Below are 22,801 nucleotides of genomic sequence, written 5' to 3' on the forward strand. Positions count from 1 at the left end.
TAATGGAGTGATGTTTTACTGATCGGCCTGTAGTTACCTGGTTTCTCTCCACACTCTTATAATGGAGTGATGTTAGACTGATCGGCCTGTCGTTACCTGGTTTCTCTCCCCACTCTTATAATGGAGTGATGTTAGACTGATCGGCCTGTAGTTACCTGGTTTCTCTCCACACTCTTATAATGGAGTGACGTTAGACTAATCGGCCTGTAGTTCCCTGGTTTCTCTCCCCACTCTTATAATGAAGTGATGTTAGACTAATCGGCCTGTAGTTACCTGGTTTCTCTCCCCACTCTTATAATGGAGTGATGTTAGACTGATCGGCCTGTAGTTACCTGGTTTCTCTCCCCACTCTTATAATGGAGTGATGTTAGACTGATCGGCCTGTAGTTACCTGGTTTCTCTCCCCACTCTTATAATGGAGTGACGTTAGACTGATCGGCCTGTTGTTACCTGGTTTCTCTCCACACTCTTATAATGGAGTGACGTTAAACTGATCGGCCTGTAGTTACCTGGTTTCTCTCCACACCCTTATAATGGAGTGACGTTAGACTGATCGGCCTGTAGTTACCTGGTTTCTCTCCCCACTCTTATAATGGAGTGATGTTTTACTGATCGGCCTGTAGTTACCTGGTTTCTCTCCACACTCTTATAATGGAGTGACGTTAGGCTGATCGGCCTGTAGTTACCTGGTTTCTCTCCACACTCTTATAATGGAGTGATGTTAGACTGATCGGCCTGTAGTTACCTTGTTTCTCTCCCCACTCTTATAATGGAGTGATGTTAGACTGATCAGCCTGTAGTTACCTGGATTCTCTCCCCACTCTTATAATGGAGTGATGTTAGACTGATCTGCCTGTAGTTACCTGGTTTCTCTCCACACTCTTATGGAGTGAAGTTAGACTGATCGGCCTGTAGTTACCTGGTTTCTCTCCACACTCTTATAATGGAGTGATGTTAGACTGATCCGCCTGTAGTTACCTGGTTTCTTTCCACACTCTTATCATGGAGTGATGTTGGACTGATCGGCCTGTAGTTACCTGGTTTCTCTCCCCACTCTTATAATCGACTGACGTTAGACTGATCGGCCTGTAGTTACCTGGTTTCTCTCCACACTCTTATAATGGAGTGACGTTAGACTGATCGGCCTGTAGTTACCTGGTTTCTCTCCACACTCTTATAATGGAGTGATGTTAGACTGATCGGCCTGTAGTTACCTGGTTTCTCTCCACACTCTTATAATGAGGTGATGTTAGAATGATCGGCCTGTAGTTACCTGGTTTCGATCCGCATTCTTATAACGGAGTGACGTTAGACTGATCGGCCTGTAGTTACCTGGTTTCTCTCCACACTCTTAAAATGGAGTGATGTTAGACTGATCGGACTGTAGTTACCTGGTTTCTCTCTACAGTCTTATAATGGAGTGAGGTTAGACTGATCGGCCTGTAGTTTCCTGTTTTCTCTCCCCACTCTTATAACGGAGTGATGTTAGACCGATCGGCCTGTTGTTATCTGGTTTCTCTTCCCACTCTTATAATGGAGTGACGTTAGACTGATCGGCCTGTAGTTACCTGGTTTCTCTCCACACTCTTATAATGGAGTGACGTTAGGCTGATCGGCCTGTAGTTACCTGGTTTCTCTCCCCACTCTTATAATGGAGTGACGTTAGAATGATCGGCCTGTAGTTACCTGGTTTCTCTCCCCACTCTTATAATGGAGTGACGTTAATCTGATCGCCCGGTAGTTACCTGGTTTCTCTCCACACCCTTATAATGGAGTGATGTTAGACTGATCGGACTGTAGTTACCTGGTTTCTCTCCACACTCTTATAATGGAGTGACGTTAGACTGATCGGCCTGTAGTTACCTCGTTTCTCTCCACACTCTTATAATGGAGTGACGTTAGACTGATCAGCCTGCAGTTAACTGGTTTCTCTCCCCACTCTTATAATGGAGTGATGTTAGACTGACCGGCCTGTAGTTACCTGGTTTCTCTCCACACTCTTATAATGGAGTGATGTTAGACTGATCGGCCTGTAGTTACCTGGTTCCTCTCCGCACTCTTATAATGGAGTGATGTTAGACTGATCGGCCTGTAGTTATCTGGTTTCTCTCCCCACTCTTATAATGGAGTGACGTTAGACTGATCGGCCTGTAGTTACCTGGTTTCTCTCCCCACTCTTATAATGGAGTGACGTTAGACTGATCGGCCTGTCGTTACCTGGTTTCTCTCCGCACTCTTATAATGGAGTGATGTTGGACTGATCGGCCTGTAGTTACCTGGTTTCTCTCCACACTCTTATAATGGAGTGATGTTAGACTGATCGGCCTGTAGTTACCTGGTTTCTCTCCACACTCTTTTAATGGAGTGACGTTAAACTGATCGGCCTGTAGTTACCTGGTTTCTCTCCGCACTCTTCAAAAGGAGTGATGTTGGACTGATCGGCCTGTAGTTACCTGGTTTCTCTCCACACTCTTATAATGGAGTGATGTTAGACTGATCGGCCTGTAGTTACCTGGTTTCTCTCCCCACTCTTATAATGGAGTGACGTGAGACGAATTGGCCTGTAGTTCCCTGGTTTCTCTCCCCACTCTTATAATGAAGTGATGTTCGCCTAATCGGCCTGTAGTTACCTGGTTTCTCGCCACACTCTTACAATGAAGTGATGTTGGACTGATCGGCCTGTAGTTACCTGGTTTCTCTCCCCACTCTTATAATGGAGTGACGTTAGACTAATCGGCCTGTTGTTCCCTGGTTTCTCTCCCCACTCTTATACTGAAGTGATGTTAGACTAATCGGCCTGTAGTTACCTGGTTTCTCTCCCCACTCTTATAATGGAGTGATGTTAGACTGATCGGCCTGTAGTTACCTGGTTTCTCTCCCCACTCTTATAATGGAGTGATGTTGGACTGATCGGCCTGTAGTTACCTGGTTTCTCTCCACACCCTTATAATGGAGTGACGTTAGACTGATCGGCCTGTAGTTCCCTGGTTTCTCTCCCCAGTCTTATAATGGAGTGATGTTTGACTGATCGGCCTGTAGTTACCTGGTTTCTCTCCACACTCTTATAATGGAGTGATGTTAGACTGATCGGCCTGTAGTTACCTGGTTTCTCTCCCCACTCTTTTAATGGAGTGATGTTAGACTGATCTGCCTGTAGTAACCTGGTTTCTCTCCACACTCTTATAATGGAGTGAAGTTAGACTGATCGGCCTGTAGTTACCTGGTTTCTCTCCACACTCTTATAATGGAGTGATGTTAGACTGATCCGCCTCTAGTTACCTGGTTTCTTTCCACACTCTTATCATGGAGTGATGTTGGACTGATCGGCCTGTAGTTACCTGGTTTCTCTCCCCACTCTTATAATCGACTGACGTTAGACTGATCGGCCTGTAGTTACCTGGTTTCTCTCCACACTCTTAAAATGGAGTGATGTTAGACTGATTGGACTGTAGTTACCTGGTTTCTCTCTACAGTCTTATAATGGAGTGAGGTTAGAATGATCGGCCTGTAGTTACCTGGTTTTTCTCCCCACTCTTATAATGGAGTGACGTTAATCTGATCGCCCGGTAGTTACCTGGTTTCTCTCCACACCCTTATAATGGAGTGATGTTAGACTGATCGGACTGTAGTTACCTGGTTTCTCTCCACACTCTTATAATGGAGTGACGTTAGACTGATCGGCCTGTAGTTACCTCGTTTCTCTCCCCACTCTTATAATGGAGTGACGTTAGACTGATCGGCCTGTAGTTACCTGGTTTCTCTCCCCACTCTTATAATGGAGTGACGTTAGACTGATCGGCCTGTAGTTACCTGGTTTCTCTCCGCACTTTTATAATGGAGTGACGTTAGACTGATCGGCCTGTAGTTACCTGGTTTCTCTCCCCACTCTTATAATGGAGTGATGTTAGACTGATCGGCCTGTAGTTACCGTGTTTCTCTCCCCACTCTTATAATGGAGTGAAGTTAGACTGATCGGCCTGTAGTTACCTGGTTTCTCTCCCCACTCTTATAATGGAGTGACGTTAGACTGATCGGCCTGTAGTTACCTGGTTTCTCTCCACACTCTTAAAATGGAGTGATGTTAGACTGATTGGACTGTAGTTACCTGGTTTCTCTCTACAGTCTTATAATGGAGTGAGGTTAGACTGATCGGCCTGTAGTTTCCGGTTTTCTCTCCCCACTCTTATAACGGAGTGATGTTAGACCGATCGGCCTGTTGTTATCTGGTTACTCTTCCCACTCTTATAATGGAGTGACGTTAGACTGATCGGCCTGTAGTTACCTGGTTTCTCTCCACACTCTTATAATGGAGTGACGTTAGGCTGATCGGCCTGTAGTTACCTGGTTTCTCTCCCCACTCTTATAATGGAGTGACGTTAGAATGATCGGCCTGTAGTTACCTGGTTTTTCTCCCCACTCTTATAATGGAGTGACGTTAATCTGATCGCCCGGTAGTTACCTGGTTTCTCTCCACACCCTTATAATGGAGTGATGTTAGACTGATCGGACTGTAGTTACCTGGTTTCTCTCCACACTCTTATAATGGAGTGACGTTAGACTGATCGGCCTGTAGTTACCTCGTTTCTCTCCACACTCTTATAATGGAGTGACGTTAGACTGATCAGCCTGTAGTTAACTGGTTTCTCTCCCCACTCTTATAATGGAGTGATGTTAGACTGATCGGCCTGTAGTTACCTGGTTTCTCTCCCCACTCTTATAATGGAGTGATGTTAGACTGATCGGCCTGTAGTTACCTCGTTTCTCTCCCCACTCTTATAATGGAGTGATGTTAGACTGATCGGCCTGTTGTTACCTGGTTCCTCTCCGCACTTTTATAATGGAGTGATGTTAGACTGATAGGCCTGTAGTTACCTGGTTTCTCTCCCGACTCTTATAATGGAGTGATGTTAGACTGATCGGCCTGTAGTTACCTGGTTTCTCTCCCCACTCTTATAATGGAGTGACGTTAGACTGATCGGCCTGTAGTTACCTGGTTTCTCTCCCCACTCTTATAATGGAGTGACGTTAGACTGATCGGCCTGTCGTTACCTGGTTTCTCTCCGCACTCTTATAATGGAGTGATGTTGGACTGATCGGCCTGTAGTTACCTGGTTTCTCTCCACACTCTTATAATGGAGTGATGTTAGACTGATCGGCCTGTAGTTACCTGGTTTCTCTCCACACTCTTTTAATGGAGTGACGTTAAACTGATCGGCCTGTAGTTACCTGGTTTCTCTCCGCACTCTTCAAAAGGAGTGATGTTGGACTGATCGGCCTGTAGTTACCTGGTTTCTCTCCACACTCTTATAATGGAGTGATGTTTTACTGATCGGCCTGTAGTTACCTGGTTTCTCTCCCCACTCTTATAATGGAGTGATGTTTTACTGATCGGCCTGTAGTTACCTGGTTTCTCTCCACACTCTTATAATGGAGTGACGTTAGGCTGATCGGCCTGTAGTTACCTGGTTTCTCTCCACACTCTTATAATGGAGTGATGTTTTACTGATCGGCCTGTAGTTACCTGGTTTCTCTCCCCACTCATTTACTGGAGTGAGGTTAGACTGATCGGCCTGTAGTTACCTGGTTTCTCTCCCCACCATTACAATGAAGTGAGGTTAGAATGATCGGCCTGTAGTTACCTGGTTTCTCTCCCCACTCTTATAATGGGGTGATGTTAGGCTGCTCGGCCTGTAGTTACCTGGTTTCTCTCCCCACTCTTATAATGGAGTGATGTCAGACTGATCGGTCTGTAGTTACCTGGTTTCTCTCCCCACTCTTATAATGGAATGACGTTAGACTGATCGGCCTGTAGTTACCTGGTTTCTCTCCCCACTCTTATAATGGAGTGATGTTACACTGATCGGTCTGCAGTTACCTGGTTTCTCTCCCCACTCTTATAATGGAGTGACGTTAGACTGATCGGCCTGTAGTTCCCTGGTTTCTCTCCCCACTCTTATAATGGAGTGACGTTAGTCTGATCGCCCAGTAGTTACCTGGTTTCTCTCCACACCCTTATAATGGAGTGATGTTAGACTGATCGGACTGTAGTTATCTGGTTTCTCTCCACACTCTTATAATGGAGTGACGTTAGACTGATCGGCCTGTAGTTACCGCGTTTCTCTCCACACTCTTATAATGGAGTGACGTTAGACTGATCAGCCTGTAGTTACCTCGTTTCTCTCCACACTCTTATAATGGAGTGATGTTAGACTGATCGGCCTGTAGTTACCTGGTTTCTCTCCGCACTTTTATAATGGAGTGATGTTAGACTGATAGGCCTGCAGTTACCTGGTTTCTCTCCTGACTCTTATAATGGAGTGACGTTAGACTGATCGGCCTGTAGTTACCTGGTTTCTCTCCCCACTCTTATAATGGAGTGACGCTAGACTGATCGGCCTGTAGTTACCTGGTTTCTCTCCACACTCTTATAATGGAGTGACGTTAGACTGATCGGCCTGTAGTTACCTGGTTTCTCTCCGCACTTTTATAATGGAGTGACGTGAGACTGATCGGCCTGTAGTTACCTGGTTTCTCTCCCCACTCTTATAATGGAGTGACGTTAGACTGATCGGCCTGGAGTTACCGTGTTTCTCTCCCCACTCTTATAATGGAGTGAAGTTAGACTGATCGGCCTGTAGTTACCTGGTTTCTCTCCCCACTCTTATAATGGAGTGACATTAGACTGATCGGCCTGTAGTTACCTGGTATCTCTCCACACTCTTATAATGGAGTGACGTTAGACTGATCGGCCTGTCGTTACCTGGTTTCTCTCCACACTCTTATAATGGAGTGATGTTAGACTGATTGGCCTGTAGTTACCTGGTTTCTCTCCACACTCTTATAATAAAGTGATGTTAGACTGATCGGCCTGTAGTTACCTGGTTTCGCTCCCCACTATTATAATAGAGTGGCATTCGTCTGATCGGCCTGCAGTTACCTGGTTTCTCTCCACACTCTTATAATGGAGTGAGGTTAGACTGATCGGCCTGTAGTTACCTGGTTTCTCTCCCCACCCTTACAATGAAGTGAGGTTAGACTGATCGGCCTGTAGTTACCTGGTTTCTCTCCCCACTCTTCTAATGGAGTGATGTTAGACTGATCGGCCTGTAGTTACCTGGTTTCTCTCCCCACTCTTATACTGGAGTGAGGTTAGACTGATCGGCCTGTAGTTACCTGGTTTCTCTCCCCACTCTTATAATGGAGTGATGTTAGACTGATCGGCCTGTAGTTACCTGGTTCCTCTCCCCACTCTTATAATGGAGTGATGTTAGACTGGTCGGCCTGTAGTTACCTGGTTTCTCTCCCCACTCTTATAATGGGGTGATGTTAGGCTGCTCGGCCTGTAGTTACCTGGTTTCTCTCCCCACTCTTATAATGGAGTGATGTTAGACTGATCGGCCTGTAGTTACCTGGTTTCTCCCCCCACTCTTATAATGGAGTGATGTTAGACTGATCGGCCTGTAGTTACCTGGTTTCTCTCCCCACTCTTATAATGGAGTGATGTTAGACTGATCGGCCTGTAGTTACCTGGTTTCACTCCCTGCTCTTATAATGGAGTGACGTTAGACTGATCGGCCTGTAGTTACCTGGTTTCTCTCCCCACTCTTATAATGGAGTGACGTTAGACTGGTCGGCCTGTAGTTACCTGGTTTCTCTCCCCACTCTTATAATGGAGTGATGTTACACTGATCGGTCTGTAGTTACCTGGTTTCTCTCTCCACTCTTATAATGGAGTGATGTTAGACTGATCGGCCTGTAGTTACCTGGTTTCTCTCCGCACTCTTATAATGGAGTGATGTTAGACTGATCGGCCTGTAGTTACCTGGTTTCTCTCCACAGTCTTATAATGGAGTGATGTTAGACTGATCGGCCTGTCTTTACCTGGTTTCTCTCCCCACTCTTATAATGGAGTGATGTTAGACTGATCGGCCAGTAGTCACCTGGTTTCTCTCCGCACTCTTATAATGGAGTGACATTAGACTGATCGTCCTGTAGTTACCTCGTTTCTCTCCCCACTCTTATAAAGGAGTGATGTTAGACTGATCGTCCTGTAGTTACCTGGTTTCTCTCCCCACTCTTATAATGGAGTGACGTTAGACTGATCGGTCTGTAGTTACCTGGTTTCTCTCCACACTCTTTTAATGGAGTGACGTTAAACTGATCGGCCTGTAGTTACCTGGTTTCTCTCCGCACTCTTCAAAAGGAGTGATGTTGGACTGATCGGCCTGTAGTTACCTGGTTTCTCTCCACACTCTTATAATGGAGTGACGTTAGACTGATCGGCCTGTAGTTACCTGGTTTCTCTCCACACTCTTATAATGGAGTGATGTTAGACTGATCGGCCTGCAGTTACCTGGTTTCTCTCCACACTCTGATAATGGAGTGATGTTAGACTGATTGGCCTGTAGTTACCTGGTTTCTCTCCACACTCTTATAATGAAGTGATGTTAGACTGATCGGCCTGTAGTTACCTGGTTTCTCTCCCCACTCTTATAATGGAGTGATGTTAGACTGATCGGCCTGTCATTACCTGGTTTATCTCCCCACTCTTATAATGGAGTGATGTTAGACTGATCGGCCAGTAGTCACCTGGTTTCTCTCCGCACTCTTATAATGGAGTGACGTTAGACTAATCGGCCTGTAGTTCCCTGGTTTCTCTCCCCACTCTTATAATGAAGTGATGTTAGACTAATCGGCCTGTAGTTACCTGGTTTCTCTCCCCACTCTTATAATGGAGTGATGTTAGACTGATCGGCCTGTAGTTACCTGGTTTCTCTCCCCACTCTTATAATGGAGTGATGTTAGACTGATCGGCCTGTAGTTACCTGGTTTCTCTCCCCACTCTTATAATGGAGTGACGTTAGACTGATCGGCCTGTAGTTACCTGGTTTCTCTCCACACTCTTATAATGGAGTGACGTTAAACTGATCGGCCTGTAGTTACCTGGTTTCTCTCCACACCCTTATAATGGAGTGACGTTAGACTGATCGGCCTGTAGTTACCTGGTTTCTCTCCCCACTCTTATAATGGAGTGATGTTTTACTGATCGGCCTGTAGTTACCTGGTTTCTCTCCACACTCTTATCATGGAGTGACGTTAGGCTGATCGGCCTGTAGTTACCTGGTTTCTCTCCACACTCTTATAATGGAGTGATGTTAGACTGATCGGCCTGTAGTTACCTTGTTTCTCTCCCCACTCTTATAATGGAGTGATGTTAGACTGATCGGCCTGTAGTTACCTGGATTCTCTCCCCACTCTTATAATGGAGTGATGTTAGACTGATCTGCCTGTAGTTACCTGGTTTCTCTCCACACTCTTATGGAGTGAAGTTAGACTGATCGGCCTGTAGTTACCTGGTTTCTCTCCACACTCTTATAATGGAGTGATGTTAGACTGATCCGCCTGTAGTTACCTGGTTTCTTTCCACACTCTTATCATGGAGTGATGTTGGACTGATCGGCCTGTAGTTACCTGGTTTCTCTCCCCACTCTTATAATCGACTGACGTGAGACTGATCGGCCTGTAGTTACCTGGTTCCTCTCCGCACTTTTATAATGGAGTGATGTTAGACTGATAGGCCTGTAGTTACCTGGTTTCTCTCCCGACTCTTATAATGGAGTGATGTTAGACTGATCGGTCTGTAGTTACCTGGTTTCTCTCCCCACTCTTATAATGGAGTGACGTTAGAATGATCGGCCTGTAGTTACCTGGTTTCTCTCCCCACTCTTATAATGAAGTGATGTTCGCCTAATCGGCCTGTAGTTACCTGGTTTCTCGCCACACTCTTATAATGAAGTGATGTTGGACTGATCGGCCTGTAGTTACCTGGTTTCTCTCCCCACTCTTATAATGGAGTGACGTGAGACTAATCGGCCTGTTGTTCCCTGGTTTCTCTCCCCACTCTTATAATGAACTGATGTTAGACTAATCGGCCTGTAGTTACCTGGTTTCTCTCCCCACTCTTATAATGGAGTGATGTTAGACTGATCGGCCTGCAGTTACCTGGTTTCTCTACCCACTCTTATAATGGAGTGATGTTGGACTGATCGGCCTGTAGTTACCTGGTTTCTCTCCACACCCTTATAATGGAGTGACGTTAGACTGATCGGCCTGTAGTTACCTGGTTTCTCTCCCCAGTCTTATAATGGAGTGATGTTTGACTGATCGGCCTGTAGTTACCTGGTTTCTCTCCACACTCTTATAATGGAGTGACGTTAGACTAATCGGCCTGTAGTTCCCTGGTTTCTCTCCCCACTCTTATAATGAAGTGATGTTAGACTAATCGGCCTGTAGTTACCTGGTTTCTCTCCCCACTCTTATAATGGAGTGATGTTAGACTGATCGGCCTGTAGTTACCTGGTTTCTCTCCCCACTCTTATAATGGAGTGATGTTAGACTGATCGGCCTGTAGTTACCTGGTTTCTCTCCCCACTCATATAATGGAGTGACGTTAGACTGATCGGCCTGTAGTTACCTGGTTTCTCTCCACACTCTTATAATGGAGTGATGTTAAACTGATCGGCCTGTAGTTACCTGGTTTCTCTCCACACCCTTATAATGGAGTGACGTTAGACTGATCGGCCTGTAGTTACCTGGTTTCTCTCCCCACTCTTATAATGGAGTGATGTTTTACTGATCGGCCTGTAGTTACCTGGTTTCTCTCCACACTCTTATAATGGAGTGACGTTAGGCTGATCGGCCTGTAGTTACCTGGTTTCTCTCCACACTCTTATAATGGAGTGATGTTTTACTGATCGGCCTGTAGTTACCTGGTTTCTCTCCCCACTCATTTACTGGAGTGAGGTTAGACTGATCGGCCTGTAGTTACCTGGTTTCTCTCCCCACCATTACAATGAAGTGAGGTTAGAATGATCGGCCTGTAGTTACCTGGTTTCTCTCCCCACTCTTATAATGGGGTGATGTTAGGCTGCTCGGCCTGTAGTTACCTGGTTTCTCTCCCCACTCTTATAATGGAGTGATGTTAGACTGACCGGTCTGTAGTTACCTGGTTTCTCTCCCCACTCTTATAATGGAATGACGTTAGACTGATCGGCCTGTAGTTACCTGGTTTCTCTCCCCACTCTTATAATGGAGTGATGTTACACTGATCGGTCTGCAGTTACCTGGTTTCTCTCCCCACTCTTATAATGGAGTGACGTTAGACTGATCGGCCTGTAGTTCCCTGGTTTCTCTCCCCACTCTTATAATGGAGTGACGTTAGTCTGATCGCCCAGTAGTTACCTGGTTTCTCTCCACACCCTTATAATGGAGTGATGTTAGACTGATCGGACTGTAGTTATCTGGTTTCTCTCCACACTTTTATAATGGAGTGACGTTAGACTGATCGGCCTGTAGTTACCGCGTTTCTCTCCACACTCTTATAATGGAGTGACGTTAGACTGATCAGCCTGTAGTTACCTCGTTTCTCTCCACACTCTTATAATGGAGTGATGTTAGACTGATCGGCCTGTAGTTACCTGGTTTCTCTCCGCACTTTTATAATGGAGTGATGTTAGACTGATAGGCCTGCAGTTACCTGGTTTCTCTCCTGACTCTTATAATGGAGTGACGTTAGACTGATCGGCCTGTAGTTACCTGGTTTCTCTCCCCACTCTTATAATGGAGTGACGCTAGACTGATCGGCCTGTAGTTACCTGGTTTCTCTCCACACTCTTATAATGGAGTGACGTTAGACTGATCGGCCTGTAGTTACCTGGTTTCTCTCCGCACTTTTATAATGGAGTGACGTGAGACTGATCGGCCTGTAGTTACCTGGTTTCTCTCCCCACTCTTATAATGGAGTGACGTTAGACTGATCGGCCTGGAGTTACCGTGTTTCTCTCCCCACTCTTATAATGGAGTGAAGTTAGACTGATCGGCCTGTAGTTACCTGGTTTCTCTCCCCACTCTTATAATGGAGTGACGTTAGACTGATCGGCCTGTAGTTACCTGGTATCTCTCCACACTCTTATAATGGAGTGACGTTAGACTGATCGGCCTGTCGTTACCTGGTTTCTCTCCACACTCTTATAATGGAGTGATGTTAGACTGATTGGCCTGTAGTTACCTGGTTTCTCTCCACACTCTTATAATAAAGTGATGTTAGACTGATCGGCCTGTAGTTACCTGGTTTCGCTCCCCACTATTATAATAGAGTGGCATTCGTCTGATCGGCCTGTAGTTACCTGGTTTCTCTCCACACTCTTATAATGGAGTGAGGTTAGACTGATCGGCCTGTAGTTACCTGGTTTCTCTCCCCACCCTTACAATGAAGTGAGGTTAGACTGATCGGCCTGTAGTTACCTGGTTTCTCTCCCCACTCTTCTAATGGAGTGATGTTAGACTGATCGGCCTGTAGTTACCTGGTTTCTCTCCCCACTCTTATACTGGAGTGAGGTTAGACTGATCGGCCTGTAGTTACCTGGTTTCTCTCCCCACCATTACAATGAAGTGAGGTTAGAATGATCGGCCTGTAGTTACCTGGTTTCTCTCCCCACTCTTATAATGGAGTGATGTTAGACTGATCGGCCTGTAGTTACCTGGTTCCTCTCCCCACTCTTATAATGGAGTGATGTTAGACTGGTCGGCCTGTAGTTACCTGGTTTCTCTCCCCACTCTTATAATGGGGTGATGTTAGGCTGCTCGGCCTGTAGTTACCTGGTTTCTCTCCCCACTCTTATAATGGAGTGATGTTAGACTGATCGGCCTGTAGTTACCTGGTTTCTCCCCCCACTCTTATAATGGAGTGATGTTAGACTGATCGGCCTGTAGTTACCTGGTTTCTCTCCCCACTCTTATAATGGAGTGATGTTAGACTGATCGGCCTGTAGTTACCTGGTTTCACTCCCTGCTCTTATAATGGAGTGACGTTAGACTGATCGGCCTGTAGTTACCTGGTTTCTCTCCCCACTCTTATAATGGAGTGACGTTAGACTGGTCGGCCTGTAGTTACCTGGTTTCTCTCCCCACTCTTATAATGGAGTGATGTTACACTGATCGGTCTGTAGTTACCTGGTTTCTCTCTCCACTCTTATAATGGAGTGATGTTAGACTGATCGGCCTGTAGTTACCTGGTTTCTCTCCGCACTCTTATAATGGAGTGATGTTAGACTGATCGGCCTGTAGTTACCTGGTTTCTCTCCACAGTCTTATAATGGAGTGATGTTAGACTGATCGGCCTGTCTTTACCTGGTTTCTCTCCCCACTCTTATAATGGAGTGATGTTAGACTGATCGGCCAGTAGTCACCTGGTTTCTCTCCGCACTCTTATAATGGAGTGACATTAGACTGATCGTCCTGTAGTTACCTCGTTTCTCTCCCCACTCTTATAAAGGAGTGATGTTAGACTGATCGTCCTGTAGTTACCTGGTTTCTCTCCCCACTCTTATAATGGAGTGACGTTAGACTGATCGGTCTGTAGTTACCTGGTTTCTCTCCACACTCTTTTAATGGAGTGACGTTAAACTGATCGGCCTGTAGTTACCTGGTTTCTCTCCGCACTCTTCAAAAGGAGTGATGTTGGACTGATCGGCCTGTAGTTACCTGGTTTCTCTCCACACTCTTATAATGGAGTGACGTTAGACTGATCGGCCTGTAGTTACCTGGTTTCTCTCCACACTCTTATAATGGAGTGATGTTAGACTGATCGGCCTGCAGTTACCTGGTTTCTCTCCACACTCTGATAATGGAGTGATGTTAGACTGATTGGCCTGTAGTTACCTGGTTTCTCTCCACACTCTTATAATGAAGTGATGTTAGACTGATCGGCCTGTAGTTACCTGGTTTCTCTCCCCACTCTTATAATGGAGTGATGTTAGACTGATCGGCCTGTCATTACCTGGTTTATCTCCCCACTCTTATAATGGAGTGATGTTAGACTGATCGGCCAGTAGTCACCTGGTTTCTCTCCGCACTCTTATAATGGAGTGACGTTAGACTAATCGGCCTGTAGTTCCCTGGTTTCTCTCCCCACTCTTATAATGAAGTGATGTTAGACTAATCGGCCTGTAGTTACCTGGTTTCTCTCCCCACTCTTATAATGGAGTGATGTTAGACTGATCGGCCTGTAGTTACCTGGTTTCTCTCCCCACTCTTATAATGGAGTGATGTTAGACTGATCGGCCTGTAGTTACCTGGTTTCTCTCCCCACTCTTATAATGGAGTGACGTTAGACTGATCGGCCTGTAGTTACCTGGTTTCTCTCCACACTCTTATAATGGAGTGACGTTAAACTGATCGGCCTGTAGTTACCTGGTTTCTCTCCACACCCTTATAATGGAGTGACGTTAGACTGATCGGCCTGTAGTTACCTGGTTTCTCTCCCCACTCTTATAATGGAGTGATGTTTTACTGATCGGCCTGTAGTTACCTGGTTTCTCTCCACACTCTTATCATGGAGTGACGTTAGGCTGATCGGCCTGTAGTTACCTGGTTTCTCTCCACACTCTTATAATGGAGTGATGTTAGACTGATCGGCCTGTAGTTACCTTGTTTCTCTCCCCACTCTTATAATGGAGTGATGTTAGACTGATCGGCCTGTAGTTACCTGGATTCTCTCCCCACTCTTATAATGGAGTGATGTTAGACTGATCTGCCTGTAGTTACCTGGTTTCTCTCCACACTCTTATGGAGTGAAGTTAGACTGATCGGCCTGTAGTTACCTGGTTTCTCTCCACACTCTTATAATGGAGTGATGTTAGACTGATCCGCCTGTAGTTACCTGGTTTCTTTCCACACTCTTATCATGGAGTGATGTTGGACTGATCGGCCTGTAGTTACCTGGTTTCTCTCCCCACTCTTATAATCGACTGACGTGAGACTGATCGGCCTGTAGTTACCTGGTTCCTCTCCGCACTTTTATAATGGAGTGATGTTAGACTGATAGGCCTGTAGTTACCTGGTTTCTCTCCCGACTCTTATAATGGAGTGATGTTAGACTGATCGGTCTGTAGTTACCTGGTTTCTCTCCCCACTCTTATAATGGAGTGACGTTAGAATGATCGGCCTGTAGTTACCTGGTTTCTCTCCCCACTCTTATAATGGAGTGACGTTAGACTGATCGGCCTGTCGTTACCTGGTTTCTCTCCGCACTCTTATAATGGAGTGATGTTGGACTGATCGGCCTGTAGTTACCTGGTTTCTCTCCACACTCTTATAATGGAGTGATGTTAGACTGATCGGCCTGTAGTTACCTGGTTTCTCTCCACACTCTTTTAATGGAGTGACGTTAAACTGATCGGCCTGTAGTTACCTGGTTTCTCTCCGCACTCTTCAAAAGGAGTGATGTTGGACTGATCGGCCTGTAGTTACCTGGTTTCTCTCCACACTCTTATAATGGAGTGATGTTAGACTGATCGGCCTGTAGTTACCTGGTTTCTCTCCCCACTCTTATAATGGAGTGATGTTAGACTAATCGGCCTGTAGTTCCCTGGTTTCTCTCCCCACTCTTATAATGAAGTGATGTTCGCCTAATCGGCCTGTAGTTACCTGGTTTCTCGCCACACTCTTATAATGAAGTGATGTTGGACTGATCGGCCTGTAGTTACCTGGTTTCTCTCCCCACTCTTATAATGGAGTGACGTTAGACTAATCGGCCTGTTGTTCCCTGGTTTCTCTCCCCACTCTTATAATGAAGTGATGTTAGACTAATCGGCCTGTAGTTACCTGGTTTCTCTCCCCACTCTTATAATGGAGTGATGTTAGACTGATCGGCCTGTAGTTACCTGGTTTCTCTCCCCACTCTTATAATGGAGTGATGTTGGACTGATCGGCCTGCAGTTACCTGGTTTCTCTCCCCACTCTTATAATGGAGTGACGTTAGTCTGATCGCCCAGTAGTTACCTGGATTCTCTCCACACCCTTATAATGGAGTGATGTTAGACTGATCGGACTGTAGTTATCTGGTTTCTCTCCACACTCTTATAATGGAGTGACGTTAGACTGATCGGCCTGTAGTTACCGCGTTTCTCTCCACACTCTTATAATGGAGTGACGTTAGACTGATCAGCCTGTAGTTACCTCGTTTCTCTCCACACTCTTATAATGGAGTGATGTTAGACTGATCGGCCTGTAGTTACCTGGTTTCTCTCCGCACTTTTATAATGGAGTGATGTTAGACTGATAGGCCTGCAGTTACCTGGTTTCTCTCCTGACTCTTATAATGGAGTGACGTTAGACTGATCGGCCTGTAGTTACCTGGTTTCTCTCCCCACTCTTATAATGGAGTGACGTTAGACTGATCGGCCTGTAGTTACCTGGTTTCTCTCCCCACTCTTATAATGGAGTGACGTTAGACTGATCGGCCTGTAGTTACCTGGTTTCTCTCCGCACTTTTATAATGGAGTGACGTTAGACTGATCGGCCTGTAGTTACCTGGTTTCTCTCCCCACTCTTATAATGGAGTGACGTTAGACTGATCGGCCTGTAGTTACCGTGTTTCTCTCCCCACTCTTATAATGGAGTGAAGTTAGACTGATCGGCCTGTAGTTACCTGGTTTCTCTCCCCACTCTTATAATGGAGTGACGTTAGACTGATCGGCCTGTAGTTACCTGGTATCTCTCCACACTCTTATAATGGAGTGACGTTAGACTGATCGGCCTGTAGTTACCTGGTTTCTCTCCACACTCTTATAATGGAGTGATGTTAGACTGATTGGCCTGTAGTTACCTGGTTTCTCTCCACACTCTTATAATAAAGTGATGTTAGACTGATCGGCCTGTAGTTACCTGGTTTCGCTCCCCACTATTATAATAGAGTGGCATTAGTCTGATCGGCCTGTAGTTACATGGTTTCTCTCCACACTCTTATAATGGAGTGAGGTTAGACTGATCGGCCTGTAGTTACCTGGTTTCTCTCCCCACCCTTACAATGAAGTGAGGTTAGACTGATCGGCCTGTAGTTACCTGGTTTCTCTCCCCACTCTTCTAATGGAGTGATGTTAGACTGATCGGCCTGTAGTTACCTGGTTTCTCTCCCCACTCTTATAATGGAGTGATGTTAGACTGATCGGCCTGTAGTTACCTGGTTTCTCTCCCCACTCTTATAATGGGGTGATGTTAGGCTGCTCGGCCTGTAGTTACCTGGTTTCTCTCCCCACTCTTATAATGGAGTGATGTTAGACTGATCGGCCTGTAGTTACCTGGTTTCTCTCCCCACTCTTATAATGGAGTGATGTTAGACTGATCGGCCTGCAGTTACCCGGTTTCACTCCCTGCTCTTATTATGGAGTGACGTTAGACTGATCGGCCTGTAGTTACCTGGTTTCTCTCCCCACTCTTATAATGGAGTGACGTTAGACTGGTCGGCCTGTAGTTACCTGGTTTCTCTCCCCACTCTTATAATGGAGTGATGTTACACTGATCGGTCTGTAGTTACCTGGTTTCTCTCTCCACTCTTATAATGGAGTGATGTTAGACTGATCGGCCTGTCGTTACCTGGTTTCTCTCCGCACTCTTATAATGGAGTGATGTTAGACTGATCGGCCTGTAGTTACCTGGTTTCTCTCCACACTCTTATAATGGGGTGATGTTAGACTGATCGGCCTGTAGTTACCTGGTTTCTCTCCCCACTCTTATAATGGAGTGATGTTAGACTGATCGGCCAGTAGTCACCTGGTTTCTCTCCGCACTCTTATAATGGAGTGACGTTAGACTGATCGTCCTGCAGTTACCTCGTTTCTCTCCCCACTCTTATAATGGAGTGATGTTAGACTGATCGTCCTGTAGTTACCTGGTTTCTCTCCCCACTCTAATAATGGAGTGACGTTAGACTGATCGGCCTGTAGTTACCTGGTTTCTCTCCACACTCTTTTAATGGAGTGACGTTAAACTGATCGGCCTGTAGTTACCTGGTTTCTCTCCGCACTCTTCAAAAGGAGTGATGTTGGACTGATCGGCCTGTAGTTACCTGGTTTCTCTCCACACTCTTATAATGGAGTGACGTTAGACTGATCGGCCTGTAGTTACCTGGTTTCTCTCCACACTCTTATAATGGAGTGATGTTAGACTGATCGGCCTGCAGTTACCTGGTTTCTCTCCACACTCTTATAATGAAGTGATGTTAGACTGATTGGCCTGCAGTTACCTGGTTTCTCTCCCCACTCTTATAATGGAGTGACGTTAGACTGATCGGCCTGTAGTTACCTGGTTTCTCTCCCCACTCTTATAATGGAGTGACGTTAGACTGATCGGCCTGTAGTTACCTGGTTTCTCTCCGCACTCTTCAAAAGGAGTGATGTTGGACTGATCGGCCTGTAGTTACCTGGTTTCTCTCCACACTCTTTTAATGGAGTGATGTTAGACTGATCGGCCTGTAGTTACCTGGTTTCTCTCCACACTCTTATAATGAAGTGATGTTAGACTGATCGGCCTGTCGTTACCTGGTTTCTCTCCCCACTCTTATAATGGAGTGATGTGAGACTGATCGGCCTGTCGTTACCTGGTTTCTCTCCCCACTCTTATAATGGAGTGATGTTAGACTGATCGGCCTGTAGTTACCTGGTTTCTCTCCCCACTCTTATAATGGAGTGACGTTAGACTGATCGGCCTGTAGTTACCTGGTTTCTCTCCACACTCTTATAATGGAGAGACGTTAAACTGATCGGCCTGTAGTTACCTGGTTTCTCTCCACACCCTTATAATGGAGTGACGTTAGACTGATCGGCCTGTAGTTACCTGGTTTCTCTCCCCACTCTTATAATGGAGTGATGTTTTACTGATCGGCCTGTAGTTACCTGGTTTCTCTCCACACTCTTATAATGGAGTGATGTTAGACTGATCGGCCTGTCGTTACCTGGTTTCTCTCCCCACTCTTATAATGGAGTGATGTTAGACTGATCGGCCTGTAGTTACCTGGTTTCTCTCCACACTCTTATAATGGAGTGACGTTAGACTAATCGGCCTGTAGTTCCCTGGTTTCTCTCCCCACTCTTATAATGAAGTGATGTTAGACTAATCGGCCTGTAGTTACCTGGTTTCTCTCCCCACTCTTATAATGGAGTGATGTTAGACTGATCGGCCTGTAGTTACCTGGTTTCTCTCCCCACTCTTATAATGGAGTGATGTTAGACTGATCGGCCTGTAGTTACCTGGTTTCTCTCCCCACTCTTATAATGGAGTGACGTTAGACTGATCGGCCTGTTGTTACCTGGTTTCTCTCCACACTCTTATAATGGAGTGACGTTAAACTGATCGGCCTGTAGTTACCTGGTTTCTCTCCACACCCTTATAATGGAGTGACGTTAGACTGATCGGCCTGTAGTTACCTGGTTTCTCTCCCCACTCTTATAATGGAGTGATGTTTTACTGATCGGCCTGTAGTTACCTGGTTTCTCTCCACACTCTTATAATGGAGTGACGTTAGGCTGATCGGCCTGTAGTTACCTGGTTTCTCTCCACACTCTTATAATGGAGTGATGTTAGACTGATCGGCCTGTAGTTACCTTGTTTCTCTCCCCACTCTTATAATGGAGTGATGTTAGACTGATCGGCCTGTAGTTACCTGGATTCTCTCCCCACTCTTATAATGGAGTGATGTTAGACTGATCTGCCTGTAGTTACCTGGTTTCTCTCCACACTCTTATGGAGTGAAGTTAGACTGATCGGCCTGTAGTTACCTGGTTTCTCTCCACACTCTTATAATGGAGTGATGTTAGACTGATCTGCCTGTAGTCACCTGGTTTCTTTCCACACTCTTATCATGGAGTGATGTTGGACTGATCGGCCTGTAGTTACCTGGTTTCTCTCCCCACTCTTATAATGAAGTGATGTTAGACTGATTGGCCTGCAGTTACCTGGTTTCTCTCCCCACTCTTATAATGGAGTGACGTTAGACTGATCGGCCTGTAGTTACCTGGTTTCTCTCCCCACTCTTATAATGGAGTGACGTTAGACTGATCGGCCTGTAGTTACCTGGTTTCTCTCCGCACTCTTCAAAAGGAGTGATGTTGGACTGATCGGCCTGTAGTTACCTGGTTTCTCTCCACACTCTTTTAATGGAGTGATGTTAGACTGATCGGCCTGTAGTTACCTGGTTTCTCTCCACACTCTTATAATGAAGTGATGTTAGACTGATCGGCCTGTCGTTACCTGGTTTCTCTCCCCACTCTTATAATGGAGTGATGTTAGACTGATCGGCCTGTCGTTAGCTGGTTTCTCTCCCCACTCTTATAATGGAGTGATGTTAGACTGATCGGCCTGTAGTTACCTGGTTTCTCTCCCCACTCTTATAATGGAGTGACGTTAGACTGATCGGCCTGTAGTTACCTGGTTTCTCTCCACACTCTTATAATGGAGAGACGTTAAACTGATCGGCCTGTAGTTACCTGGTTTCTCTCCACACCCTTATAATGGAGTGACGTTAGACTGATCGGCCTGTAGTTACCTGGTTTCTCTCCCCACTCTTATAATGGAGTGATGTTTTACTGATCGGCCTGTAGTTACCTGGTTTCTCTCCACACTCTTATAATGGAGTGATGTTAGACTGATCGGCCTGTCGTTACCTGGTTTCTCTCCCCACTCTTATAATGGAGTGATGTTAGACTGATCGGCCTGTAGTTACCTGGTTTCTCTCCACACTCTTATAATGGAGTGACGTTAGACTAATCGGCCTGTAGTTCCCTGGTTTCTCTCCCCACTCTTATAATGAAGTGATGTTAGACTAATCGGCCTGTAGTTACCTGGTTTCTCTCCCCACTCTTATAATGGAGTGATGTTAGACTGATCGGCCTGTAGTTACCTGGTTTCTCTCCCCACTCTTATAATGGAGTGATGTTAGACTGATCGGCCTGTAGTTACCTGGTTTCTCTCCCCACTCTTATAATGGAGTGACGTTAGACTGATCGGCCTGTTGTTACCTGGTTTCTCTCCACACTCTTATAATGGAGTGACGTTAAACTGATCGGCCTGTAGTTACCTGGTTTCTCTCCACACCCTTATAATGGAGTGACGTTAGACTGATCGGCCTGTAGTTACCTGGTTTCTCTCCCCACTCTTATAATGGAGTGATGTTTTACTGATCGGCCTGTAGTTACCTGGTTGCTCTCCACACTCTTATAATGGAGTGACGTTAGGCTGATCGGCCTGTAGTTACCTGGTTTCTCTCCACACTCTTATAATGGAGTGATGTTAGACTGATCGGCCTGTAGTTACCTTGTTTCTCTCCCCACTCTTATAATGGAGTGATGTTAGACTGATCGGCCTGTAGTTACCTGGATTCTCTCCCCACTCTTATAATGGAGTGATGTTAGACTGATCTGCCTGTAGTTACCTGGTTTCTCTCCACACTCTTATGGAGTGAAGTTAGACTGATCGGCCTGTAGTTACCTGGTTTCTCTCCACACTCTTATAATGGAGTGATGTTAGACTGATCCGCCTGTAGTTACCTGGTTTCTTTCCACACTCTTATCATGGAGTGATGTTGGACTGATCGGCCTGTAGTTACCTGGTTTCTCTCCCCACTCTTATAATCGACTGACGTTAGACTGATCGGCCTGTAGTTACCTGGTTTCTCTCCACACTCTTATAATGGAGTGACGTTAGACTGATCGGCCTGTAGTTACCTGGTTTCTCTCCACACTCTTATAATGGAGTGATGTTAGACTGATCGGCCTGTAGTTACCTGGTTTCTCTCCACACTCTTATAATGAGGTGATGTTAGAATGATCGGCCTGTAGTTACCTGGTTTCGATCCGCATTCTTATAACGGAGTGACGTTAGACTGATCGGCCTGTAGTTACCTGGTTTCTCTCCACACTCTTAAAATGGAGTGATGTTAGACTGATCGGACTGTAGTTACCTGGTTTCTCTCTACAGTCTTATAATGGAGTGAGGTTAGACTGATCGGCCTGTAGTTTCCTGTTTTCTCTCCCCACTCTTATAACGGAGTGATGTTAGACCGATCGGCCTGTTGTTATCTGGTTTCTCTTCCCACTCTTATAATGGAGTGACGTTAGACTGATCGGCCTGTAGTTACCTGGTTTCTCTCCACACTCTTATAATGGAGTGACGTTAGGCTGATCGGCCTGTAGTTACCTGGTTTCTCTCCCCACTCTTATAATGGAGTGACGTTAGAATGATCGGCCTGTAGTTACCTGGTTTCTCTCCCCACTCTTATAATGGAGTGACGTTAATCTGATCGCCCGGTAGTTACCTGGTTTCTCTCCACACCCTTATAATGGAGTGATGTTAGACTGATCGGACTGTAGTTACCTGGTTTCTCTCCACACTCTTATAATGGAGTGACGTTAGACTGATCGGCCTGTAGTTACCTCGTTTCTCTCCACACTCTTATAATGGAGTGACGTTAGACTGATCAGCCTGCAGTTAACTGGTTTCTCTCCCCACTCTTATAATGGAGTGATGTTAGACTGACCGGCCTGTAGTTACCTTGTTTCTCTCCACACTCTTATAATGGAGTGATGTTAGACTGATCGGCCTGTAGTTACCTGGTTCCTCTCCGCACTTTTATAATGGAGTGATGTTAGACTGATAGGCCTGTAGTTACCTGGTTTCTCTCCCGACTCTTATAATGGAGTGATGTTAGACTGATCGGCCTGTAGTTATCTGGTTTCTCTCCCCACTCTTATAATGGAGTGATGTTAGACTGATCGGACTGTAGTTACCTGGTTTCTCTCTACAGTCTTATAATGGAGTGAGGTTAGACTGATCGGCCTGTAGTTTCCTGTTTTCTCTCCCCACTCTTATAACGGAGTGATGTTAGACCGATCGGCCTGTTGTTATCTGGTTTCTCTTCCCACTCTTATAATGGAGTGACGTTAGACTGATCGGCCTGTAGTTACCTGGT

This window comes from Somniosus microcephalus, chromosome 4 (assembly GCF_052327205.1).
Source record: "Somniosus microcephalus isolate GS21.2 chromosome 4, FLI_Smic_1.0, whole genome shotgun sequence".
In the NCBI taxonomy this organism is placed as follows: domain Eukaryota; kingdom Metazoa; phylum Chordata; class Chondrichthyes; order Squaliformes; family Somniosidae; genus Somniosus; species Somniosus microcephalus.